Here is a 12,684-nt window from a genome sequence, read left to right on the forward strand (position 1 = left end):
GGAACGCACAATCCCTCCATCAGTGCTCAGACTGTCCACAATAGGCTGAGAGAGGCTGGACTGAGGACTTGTAGGCCTGTTGTAAGGCAGGTCCTCACCAGACATCACCGGCAACAACATCGCCTATGGGCAAAAACCCATCGTGGCTGGACCAGACAGGACTGACAAAAAGTGCTCTTCACTGACAAGTTGCAGTTTTGACTCACCGGGGGTGATGGTCTGATTCGCATTTATCGTTGAAGGAATGAGCATTACACCGAGGCCTGTACTCTACTCTGGAGCGGGATCGATTTGGATGTGGAGGGTCCATCATGTTCTGGGGCAGTGTGTCACAGCATCATCGGACTGAGCTTGTTGTCATTGCAGGCAATCTCAACGCTGCGCGTTACAGGGAAGACATCCTCCTCCCTCATGTGGTACCCTTCCTGCAGGCTCATCCTGACATGACCCTCCAGCATGACAATGCCACCAGCCATACTGCTCGTTCTGTGCGTGATTTCCTGCAAGACAGGAATGTCAGTGTTCTGCCATGGCCAACGAAGAGCCTGGATCTCAATCCCATTGAGCACGTCTGGGACCTGTTGGATTGGAGGGTGAGGGCAAGGGCCATTCCCCCCCAGAAATGTCCGGGAACTTGCAGGTGTCTTGGTGGAAGATTGGGGTAACGTCTCACAGCAAGAACTGGAAAATATGGTGCAGTCCATGAGGAGATGCACTGCATACTTAATGCAGCTGATGGCCACACCAGGTACTGACTGTTACTTTTGATTTTGACCCCACCCTTTGTTCAGGGACATGTTATTCCATTTCTCTTAGTCACATGTCTGTGGAGCTTGTTCAGTTTATCACAGTTGTTGAATCTTATGTTCATACAAATATTTACACATGTTCAGTTTGCTGGAAATAAACACAGTTGACAGTGAGAGGACGTTTCTTTTTTTGCTGAGTTTTTATAGTAATTTTAACCATACCTACATACATACTACCTCAATTAGCCCGATTAACCGGTGCCTGTATATAGCCTCACTACTGTTAGTTCACTCTTTTTTTACTGGTTTTATTTCTTTACTTATCTATTGTTCACCTAATACCTATTTTTTTTACTTAAAAATCAAACTGTTCGTTAGATTTCACTGTAAGGTCTACATCTGTTGTATTCGGTGCACATGACGACAACTTTGATTCGGATTTATCTCTTGCTTTTTTGGGACGTTTTCTTAACTGTATTGTTGATTAAGGGCTTGTCAGTAAGCATTGTATTCGGCGCATGTGACAATGTTAACCACAATCAATCACATTTCTAACAATATGGAGCCATTGGAGTTTATTATTTTTATAAATCCATGTGTTGATTCAAGAATTAAGTTTTGGATCGACTGAAATAATAACCAAGTCAGTCAGCACAGATTCTATTTTGTATTTAAGTACAATACTTTTATTGCACAAAATTGTACATGTGACATGTATTGTAGAATAACTTTTCTCACTATGGTAACACTTTTCTGTAAATATGGTCCCCTCGCTTTGATAAAATCAATTTTAGAATGACTTGAAAAAGATTCAACATCTTTACTAAATGTCAAGAAAACATTCATTAAGGCACTATAATTTCCTCATAAAACACCAGCATCAAGCAGGACAAGGTTGTTACTCTATATGCAAAACCAACAGAATGAACTACAAAAACTAGTACTTCATTACATTTCACTATTCATGGGGCGTGCACATTTTCTGCTGGTGTATTCTCAGGTAGCTCCTCTCGAAGAACCTCTTCCCGCAGTGCGTACAAGTGAATAGCCTCTCCCGTGTGGACCTTCAGGTGCATCTTCAGATGGTGCTGGTGGGAGAACCTCTTTTCACACTGAGAGCAGGTGTAGGGTTTCTCCCCTGTATGAACCCTCTGGTGTCTCTTCAGGCTGGAGGAGTGTGAAAAACTGGCCCTGCACAGGAGGCAGCTGAAAAGTTTCTCCCCTGTGTGAACTCGCTGGTGCCTCTTCAGGCTGGACAAGTGTGAAAAACTGGCCCGGCACAGGTGGCAGCCAAACGGTTTCTCTCCTGTGTGCATCCTCTGGTGGATCTCCACCTGTTTAGAGAAACGAAAGACTTTCCCACAGAACAAACACGGGAAGCGCTTCTCTTTGCCACCAGATCTACTGATAGCATTACTACTACTGTCATTTGTCAGTGGGCTTGTGTTGCCATTTAGTGTTGAGGCACTGGCATTGTCTGAGGTCTGGTTTAACATAAGGAGAGTGTGAGGAGGACGAAGGTCAGGGAGTGTCTGTGTTGTCACAGGGTCCATGTTCCAGTTGATAGATCCTAAAGAAGGCAGGCTGAAGGCATCACCTGTTAGGGGGTTAACCTGAGACACCATCAGTCTCTCTGAATCACAACTATAGGAGCAGGATGGAGCATCGCTCGCAGAGTCTGTTCTCATATGGACACCTCGTCCCCGCTGACCAAATCTACGCCTCGCCCTGGTCTCAGCCAGTCTGTTGTCATGGGGACTAAATTCAGATGTTGTTTTATGTTCCACTCTCTGTTTCTGGTTGTGGTTAACAGTGTTGTTCCCATGCCCAGAGTTGAGGATGCTATCCCATCCACTGACATCCACTATGTCGCCTCTGGTCCTGGCCTGCTCGGTGATGTTGTCCCCTGGGCCCTTAGCTATACCAGTCTGGGAATCCAAGATGGTCACCCAGTCTCCTCTGTTAGCTTCCAGCCAACCACCTGCAGGAAGAGGTTACAAAATATAATTTATAAACATGGCAGAGAAAACTCTGTATATGGAGTTTGTCAATTACCTGGTTAAGTTCATACATTAGAATGTGTTTTTCTATGTAAACATAAGTTATATTAATTTCATTTTATGAATGGAAAAAAAACAATAGCCAGGTGCATAACTATTCCCATTGAAGATCTATTACTGTATGTAGGCTATATGTATTTCTCCCTTACCTTGCTCTCCCATCTTTAGTCCACTCAGCAGATCAATGCTCTCTGGACCATCTTCTATTATCTCCTCTTTGACCAGCAGCAGATCAGGCTTCCCATCCTCCATGTCTACTGACTGTAAGAGATACAGAGTGAGAGGATGTTGAATCAAGACATCTGATATGAGCACCCTGCTATGGAGCACCTTCTGATTGGGCAATGAGGGATTGCTATGAGTATTATGTAAATATGTTAGTTGATTTGATTACTTGACACTCTTTAATTAATGGTTTGATAATTGAAAGGCATGGTCCCAAACTTAAGACCAAATTAACCAAGACCTGGGCATGTATCCGCAAACTGTCTCAGAGTAGAAGTGCTGATTGAGGATCAGGTCCCCCACCTGTCTATATAGTCTTATTAATTATGATCTAAAAGGCCAAACTGATCTGAGATCAGCACTCCTACTTTGTGGAAAAGCCCTGACCTAGTACCATACAGACAGTAGTTCACAGTGGGCTCACCTCAGTGAGACTGTGTGTGGTCCTGTGCTGCTCAGCTGGTTCCTCTGTGGGTTCAGGAGAAGGTGTAGTCTGGTTGTCCTCCATGACCATGGTCCCCTCAGAGCTCCCCAGACCCTCCTCACACCCCTCATCCTTCACCAGCAGCACCTCTGGACCCTCCTCCTCCTCCTGGAAGGGACAGGTGATACAGATTACACAGACATACACTCCCTCAGGTACATATACACAGATAAACACTTTCAACATGGAGGGTCCATACTTGCGAACATAAGCAACCACTTAAATGTAAACGGATCCCTGGTACAAAATGTGTATTAGCCAATTAAAATCGTAACCAAACTCCAAATTGTAGCTGGTCCCATCAGACAATATGGCAAACATTAGCCCTTTGATAACCTCACTGATTATATCCTGGCACAAGTTCTTCCAACCGCAAGTTCTGTTAATCAAAACAACTATCACGTGTATTTGACTGACTGGTCAAATTGCGCTCTGTGTAAATTGCCTAGTCCACATAATTGTTGCAAATTGTGGCAAGTGTATTAATCTCACATTAGTTTTCCCCCCTCTTTGAAATGTAGATTTACATATGTCTTAGTGTGTTGAAAAGGAACATGCCTACAGCCAACAACTTGAAAATTAAGATTAAGAATTAATTGTTAAGCCTTGCAAACACACTGCTATTGGCTAATAATCATATTGCATAGGTTATATTAAATGGACATACGGGTACACAGTGTAGACCTACATGTTTACATGTAATTTGATAATCATCTGCTTTGTCACAAGCTAGGTTTCCATCCATTTGGTGACAGATTTATGTGAATATTTAAAATTTGCATAAAAATATGTACATTTTCCAACTAGTGGTGTTTCCACTAAACTAACTTGTATCAGATAAAAATCAGTGCGTGATGACATAGCGCACACAAAATGTACTTTAGCGCTTAAGTTTTCATGTACCTAATACAAATCTAAAGTTCAATGTGTTTCCAACTCTACTGATGGTTTTGTCACAAACTGTTACGTTAAATAGCAAACGTGCCTACTGATCTTGGCACCTGCGCTCTAGCCAACAGCTGGCAGATACGTTTCGGGTAGGCAAGTCTACATTATGAGATTATGATGGATAAGAGCGAGAATACACAGCTCAAAAAAATAAAGGGGACACTTAAACAACACAATGTAACTCCAAGTCAATCACACTTCTGTGAAATCAAACTGTCCACTTAGGAAGCAACACTGATTGACAATAAATTTCACATGCTGTTGTGCAAATGGAATAGACAACAGGTGGAAATTATAGGCAATTAGCAAGACACCCCCAATAAAGGAGTGGTTCTGCAGGTGGTGACCACAGACCACTTCTCAGTTCCTATGCTTCCTGGCTGATGTTTTGGTCACTTTTGAATGCTGGCGGTGCTTTCACTCTAGTGGTAGCATGAGACGGAGTCTACAACCCACACAAGTGGCTCAGGTAGTGAGGCTCATCCAGGATGGCACATCAATGCGAGCTGTGGCAAGACGGTTTGCTGTGTCTGTCAGCGTAGTGTCCAGAGCATGGAGGCGCTACCAGGAGACAGGCCAGTACATCAGGAGACGTGGAGGGGGCCGTAGGAGGGCAACAACCCAGCAGCAGGACCGCTACCTCCGCTTTTGTGCAAGGAGGAGCACTGCCAGAGCCCTGCAAAATTACCTCCAGCAGGCCACAGATGTGCATGTCTGCTCAAACGGACAGAAACAGACTCCATGAGGGTGGTATGAGGGCCCGACGTCCACAGGTGGGGGTTGTGCTTACAGCCCAACACCGTGCAGGACGTTTGGCATTTGCCAGAGAACACCAGGATTGGCAAATTCGCCACTGGCGCCCTGTGCTCTTCACAGATGAAAGCAGGTTCACACTGAGCACACGTGACAGAGTCTGGAGACGCCGTGGAGAACGTTCTGCTGCCTGCAACATCCTCCAGCATGACCGGTTTGGCGGTGGGTCAGTCATGGTGTGGGGTGGCATTTCTTTGGGGGCCGCACAGCCCTCCATGTGCTCGCCAGAGGTAGCCTGACTGCCTTTAGGTACTGAGATGAGATCCTCAGACCCCTTGAGACCATATGCTGGTGCGGTTGGCCCTGGGTTCCTCCTAATGCAAGACAATGCTAGACATGTGGCTGGAGTGTGTCAGCAGTTCCTGCAAGAGGAAGGCACTGATGCTATGGACTGGCCCGCCCGTTCCCCAGACCTGAATTCAATTGAGCACATCTGGGACATCATGTCTCGCTCCATTCACCAAAGCCACGTTGCACCACAGACTGTCCAGGAGTTGGCGGATGCTTTAGTCCAGGTCTGGGAGGAGACCATCCTCAGGAGACCATCCGCCACCTCATCAGGAGCATGCCCAGGCGTTGTAGGGAGGCCATACAGGCACATGGAGGCCACACACACACTACTGAGTCTCATTTTGACTTGTTTTAAGGACATTACATCAAAGTTGGATCAGCCTGTAGTGTGGTTTTCCACTTTAATTTCACACACACCCTTCAAATCCAAATCCAGACCTCCATGGGTTGATACATTTGATTTCCAATGATAATTTGTGTGATTTTGTTGTCAGCACATTCAACTATGTAAAGAAAAAAGTATTTAATAAGAATATTTCATTCATTCAGATCTAGGATGTGTTATTTTAGTGTTCCCTTTATTTTTTTGAGCAGTGTATTTGTATTTGTCAAATAGCGGTCAAGCATCGATCATCAAGTCACCAGAATAAGACTCGATATTTATTGGAAAGACGCGTCAAACTCAATACTGTGCACTTTCACTCCCCTGTGAAGTTCATCATAACTTATTTAATATGTAGCTTAAAACAGCATGGTTTCCCGAGTCGTAGTGGGAGGACCATAAACCATATTGTTGCGTGACTCCAAGTTTACTTCGATATGATGGTCATTTATATCAATATTTACACAAAGGTGTTTCCACCGCCATTTCTCGCATAATACATTTTACCAAACCCAAAAGATCCCACCTTGTCGAAAGAACACATGATCTGTCTGCAATTATAACATTTTACCGAAACTTCCTGTCACAGCTGTCATTGTTTTTTTATATACAGTATGACTTTACTCAAACTGTGGATGGAAACATGGTTACATATGTATTATCTGACTCGAGGAGGATGAGCGTTAGTGTACAATAAATAGGCTTATAGGTAGCATTCGCCTTATCATCCTACAGATGAGGCAGTATTGCAGTTCCTTTAAATATGTTTAATCGACAGTTAATGTAGGGTGACATTTCGCTGTCATTAGTATATTCTTATGTAGACTACACTTACATGCAGACCTATAACGTTGTATAGGCTATGCATTATTATAATCATCCACTTCGTCACATGCGTTTTGAATCGAGCATTAAGGTCCAGCAGTGAACAGTTTTTTCCTAACAAAAAAGCTTGATGCGAGGGGTGCTCATGGTGAAAATGCACTAAGGATTTAGTCGACCGCTTTAGCAGTGTGTGCTGCCTAGAAGTGATGGTGATAATGGTAGCCGACATGACTGTCAAATTTCAGTCTTTTTTAAAACGATGTATGATAAACTTAAGTTGTAATGACCTCTTGTGGAAGGGTGTGTGTGAAACAAACAAAAACATGAATTTTGTCATATGCCAAAACCGTGAAAATGTAGTCCAACATCAGTAGTAGCCAGTAACCTCTTCAAGGATGCGTCAATGCAATATTGGCACACAACATTTTGTTACTGAACAAAAGTCAACCTTGATTTTAAAGGTTTAAAATATCTAGTTGCCAGGGTTGACCTATTTTAAGAAATAATATTGGTTGGTGGATATAAAGTCTTTGATAGGCTGATGAAGAATTTGTGACAGGATATAATCAGTGCTACCTATTGAGGTTAGCATAGGGCCAAACGTGTGCCATGTTATGGGACCAATTTAGCGTTCTGTCACGTGCAAGTAAATTTACGATTTTAATTGGCTGATACACATTTTGTGCCAGATAAGCAACCATGTAAATTTAAACGAGTTATGTTTGCACAGTGTTGTAAAAATTACCCAACTGTCATTCTTGAGTAAAAGTAAAGATACCTTTAATAGAAAATGACTCAAGTAAAAGTCACCCGGCAAGATACTACTTAAGTAAAAGTATTTGTTTTTAAATATACTTATGTATCAAAAGTAAATGTAACTCCAAAAATAAAAGTATAAATCATTTAAAATTCCTTATATTAAGAAATCCAAATTAGATAAATGTTATTGGTTTTTAATCTACAGATAGCCAGGGGCACACTCAAACACTCAGACATCATTTACAAATGAAGCATTTGTGTTTAGTGAGTCCGCCAGGTCAGAGGCAGTAGGGATGACCAGGGATGTTCTCGTGATAAGTGTGTGAATTTGACAATTTTCTTCTCATGCTAAGCATTCAAAATGTAAAAAGTACATAATTTCTTTAGGAATGTAGTGAAGTAAAAGTTGTCAAAAATATAAATAGTAAAGTACAGATAACGCCCCAAAAAATACTTAAGTAGTACTTAAGTATTTTTACTTAAGTACTTTATAACCTCTGTGTTTGCAAGTATTGACCCAGAGTGTTAACCCATCCCCACTACACTTGAGTCCTATACTGTAGTTACAATAGAACTTCATATTTATGTCCACCATGATGGATTTAACAATTATGTGGGTTCAAATAAGTCAACTATGATAAGTCAAATGTTATCATCAGACAAACCTGACGAACTATTTTGACGTAGCCAGTAGGTGTTTGTTAGTGTGTGGGTAAGTGTAGTTATATTTAGTAAGTGTATATTGGTTATAAAGTGCAGTTGGGTATATGCAGAATAGGGTGAGATCAGATGTGATGTATATTAAAGAGTCTCAATGAAAGTTAAAATTAAAAGTCCAACTGTTTATTAAACAAACAAGTTTTAAATAAACCATATGAAAAGCACACATGCACATCTCAACTAACGATTTGCATAAACTTGATAAACTGCATTCATTTCCTCATTAAAATTGTCTTGAGAGGAAAAAAATGAAGTAGTTGAATGGAAGTAATGAAACAGGCACTTGTGAACATCATATAGCCTACACAGTACAAACACATTATGTAACAGACTTTTTAGGCTTATACACCGAGTGTACAAACATTAGGAACACCTGTTCTTTCTGTGACATAGCGAGTGTTTCCATTAACTTGTCCAGTCATTTTTTTGGTCGACATTTAGAATGTTAGCATAGAAAGTAGATGCGACAACTGCCTGCTAGGGTGCGTTTCCATTTAACTATCTTGTGTCAATAAAAACAGCTGGACCTAATGTCACACTTTTTTTTTTTTTTTTTTTTTTTTTTAATCGCTAAAACCTACAGTGTCAAATAAAAATGTAGTGGTTGAAATGTTTCCATTACCCATTTAGGCAAATTGCGCATTAACAAATTGGCGACACCTATCTGTTTCATGTCTCAGGTAGTCTACGAAAGCCCACATGGATAGAATGCAATAATTGACTCATATTTGCCATATACTAATAACACTCGTGCCAATGTATCGTCGCGGTCCGTGCCATGGTGAAACTTGCACTCCTGTAGATCTGAAATAATTGGATGGTGAAACTTGCAGCCAACCAGAAAAGCAAAGGTGAAACAATTCAGGCATTTTTGAAAGTCAGGACAATCCTTGTCCTGCAAAGAAACATTTTTACACATTGTAGAGTCCATGCCCTGAAGAATTGTGGCTGTTCTGAGGGCAAAAGCAATAATTATGCTGGTGTATCCTGAGGTAGCTCCTCTCTGAGAACCTCTTCCCCCAGTGCGTACAGGCGAACGGCCTCTCTCCCGTGTGGATCTTCAGTTGGTGCTGGTGGGAGAACCTCTTCTCACACTGGGGGCGGCTGTATGGTTCATCCCTGTGTGGACCCTCTGATGCCTCTTCAGGTTGAACGAGTGGGAGAAACTGGCCTGGCACAGGTGGCAGCCAAACGGTTTTTCCCCCGTGTGGACCTTCTGGTGCCTCTTCAGGTCACTAGCCTGGGCAAAGCACATGTGACACTGGGTACAGCTAAAGGGTTTCACCCCTGTGTGGACCCTCTGGTGGACCTCCACCTTCTGGGGGCTGCTGAAGCCTTTGTTACAGAACATGCAGAGAAACCGTTTTTCTTTACTATTGCCTGATGTTGCTCCCCCTCCCTGCGCCTGGGCTCCAGCCCTGCTGTTTGAGTTCAATACCTGATTGAAAAAGACGCGACCGTGTGAATCGGAATGCCCCATAAACGTACACACTGGGTCGCGATCCCTGCACGCGTGTAACGGGGAGTGGGTCGCAACGTTTGGATTTGCCTCTAAGCTTTCATTGTAATCTAAGAAATCTCTGCCCTGTGAGTGTCCGTCTCCTAGGTGATTATCTGCCTTCCATGTGGGAGGAACGTCGCCCTCCACTTTCACAGTCACTTCATCTACGACCAGACCTTCCTCTTTCTTATCTAGGCACCCTTCAGAGTATACACTACTACTGTACCGGTTCCAGTCCCCTCTAGACAGATCAGTCTGTGTCTCTAAACCTAAGGGCATGTTGCCAGGGTCCATCTCTGTAGTGTAAGAACAAGACGGATCACTGACAGTCTCTAACGCGTCACCTGAGTCCTGATGGGAATGAACAGTCGTCGGGCTACCATAAAGAAAATACTCTGAGCCGGGAGCAGGACAGCCCAGTCTCCCCAACCCCAGTCTCTCTGGGTCTGACCTGTGGTCAGGTACTGTGTGTAAAAGCCTTTGTGTTACAGTTAAAGTCTCTGACTTGAGGATGGCGTTTGGCATTCCACTGACCTCCGTAATGCTGCGTCGGGTCCTGGGTTGAGGCGCAGCGGCAGTTGATAGGTCCTCTGTGGCTACAGGGGGCGCCACTCCAGACGTTGCTCCAGTCTGGATGTCTCTGCTGTGCTGTGGGTCCTCTGCTTCAGTCCTCTCCTGCTTAACCAGAGACAATCCTCCAGGACCTGCAGCCTCTGTATCTGCAGACTGACAAGAAGAGAGGAGGTTATTACCGGTACATGAGTTTAATTGGATAACAATGTAGTAAGGAAGTCTCACAAGCTCCTTTGGCAGATAAATGAGGATGTTACATGTAAGGAAGTGAATAGCTGAGGGGAGCCTTTCTGAAATAAACTGGTCACATTTGATGTACTGTAATTTGATGTAATACTATTACACTAACCTCTATCACGATAACTTTCTGGGTTGAGGTTCCACTCCCCTCATCAACAGTGATTGGTTGGTCATCACTCCAGATATTGTGTCCTGCTGGCTTCACAAAGCTCTTGTGGCCTCCAGTGAGATGTCCTTCACCTGAGAGTTATTGTGGGAAAAATAGGTGGTTAGGTACTGTCAATGCTATATTGTACACTATTGACACTGCATGTTAGGTAACACTTCTCATAACTTCTTGAACGATAACTAAGTTGTAATCAGGGGAATTATTGCATACTATCTAAACATGCGCAGAGGGGAACGGGGCAAAATGTACCTCTTGCCATTCCTCTGTATCGGTCGAGGATCTTGTCACTAATCGGACGACTGGCGATGACGCGTTCTCTGATAGTCCTCTCTGCGCGCTCCCGTGCTACCTTCAATTCTAGTAGCTGTAGTTTCCTCCGCAATGTCCTGTTTTCATTTTGGCTTTGAGATATTTCCAAACGAAACACTGCATAATCGTCGTCTACGAGTTTACAGATCTCTGCCACGGCTGCATTCGCTAGCACCTCCATGATGGAGGCCATTTGAGTGTGAAAACCCATATCCATTGTTAGCTAGCTAACGTTAGAAGCTATCTAGCGTTACCTAAATAACGTAACATATATCAACCAAGTCCTGTGTTAATAAATGTGTAAATAACAATAATAAAGACGCTATCGTGAAATTGTTCTTGGTCACTGTTTACTTCCCTTCCACACGGATGAGAAATGATTTCATTGGCGGGCGTCTTGGGGCGTGATTAAAAGAAGGGTGCGGGTTGCTCTTTGAACTACGGTAATGCTAATTATATTATAAATAAGACTAATAGACCTTTTGCACAACGTAGCAACAGCCACTTCCTACCCGACACACAGCTTCCTGTCATCCTGATTTTAGCCATACTAGTCTCGAAGTCGCTCGTTTTATCATTACCTCAGTATATTAATCTGCCCTCCCAAGCAAAAAGGCAGTAACTGCTCATTTGGTCGAAAACGAGTTAGTCATTTATGTTACATTAAATGCATGCTTAATCATGTGGACAAGTATCCTGCCTCGATTGTATTGTGTTTTGGAGAAAATGGGGGTCGTATTAGCAGTAACTGCAAAACGTTACTGTGAAACCAAGGTAAATGGCAGTAACTGAACTTACTGCCTTTTCCAAGGTAAATGGCAGTAACTGAACTTACTGCCTTTTAGCTTGGTTTCAACCTGCCCTTGGCTGCAGTTACTGCGTTTTACCTTTGTACATATAATTTTATTCTGATAGTGATGCAATCGAACCTGTATGACACTGACTAACAGCTACACACACATGCATTGCTACCTGCTCTCATAAGAGATCTGCAATTGATACTAACGTCAATCTATTAGCCATATAATGAATTATATATTCTGAAATTTAATCTGATAGTTTCTTTGAATCAGTACACCATACACACGATTTCTAGCCAGTGACAGCCACCTAGCTAAAACTGACGCGCACCTACCAAAACGTCAAAACCTACCTAGCTAGCATTAGCATGAAGCAAGAGATTTGTGCTACATGTCCCCATAAGAGACGATCAGCAGTTTATACTAGCTTCAATCTATTATGCCTAGAATTAATATAATCCTTATAGTTGTATTCTGACATTCAATGGGTTATTTGAATCCGTAACGTTACACCACACACACGATCCCTAGCCAGCTGACCGTCAGTTGGACGTGCACCCCATACTGAATTGTCAAAAGCCACGCACACTCGTTTTCCGGATGAGCGCACACATAGCATTGCTAGCTCATTAATAATATATCTACTCACATGTTCAGGGTTTTCTTTTATATTCCAGTTTTGCGTGACTGTCCTGGTCTGGAAAGTTAAAATCCCAAATTGTATCCATCACCTTTGTTGGTGGCATATGTAATTAGTACAACAAGCTTTGACATGCCAAACGTGTGCTCAATGTGTCTGCTTCAGTGTCATCATTACATGAATGCGGAAAAAACTG

At 42.9% G+C, this 12,684-nt stretch overlaps 1 pseudogene; it reads right to left on the reverse strand.

Annotated features, from left to right (window-relative positions):
- Positions 1–1,309: 1,309 nt before the first annotated feature.
- On the reverse strand, positions 1,310–12,467 carry LOC129841226 (protein suppressor of hairy wing-like; annotated as a pseudogene).
- Positions 12,468–12,684: the final 217 nt, after the last annotated feature.

Source organism: Salvelinus fontinalis, chromosome 42, assembly GCF_029448725.1.
Source record: "Salvelinus fontinalis isolate EN_2023a chromosome 42, ASM2944872v1, whole genome shotgun sequence".
Taxonomy (NCBI): Eukaryota; Metazoa; Chordata; class Actinopteri; order Salmoniformes; family Salmonidae; genus Salvelinus; species Salvelinus fontinalis.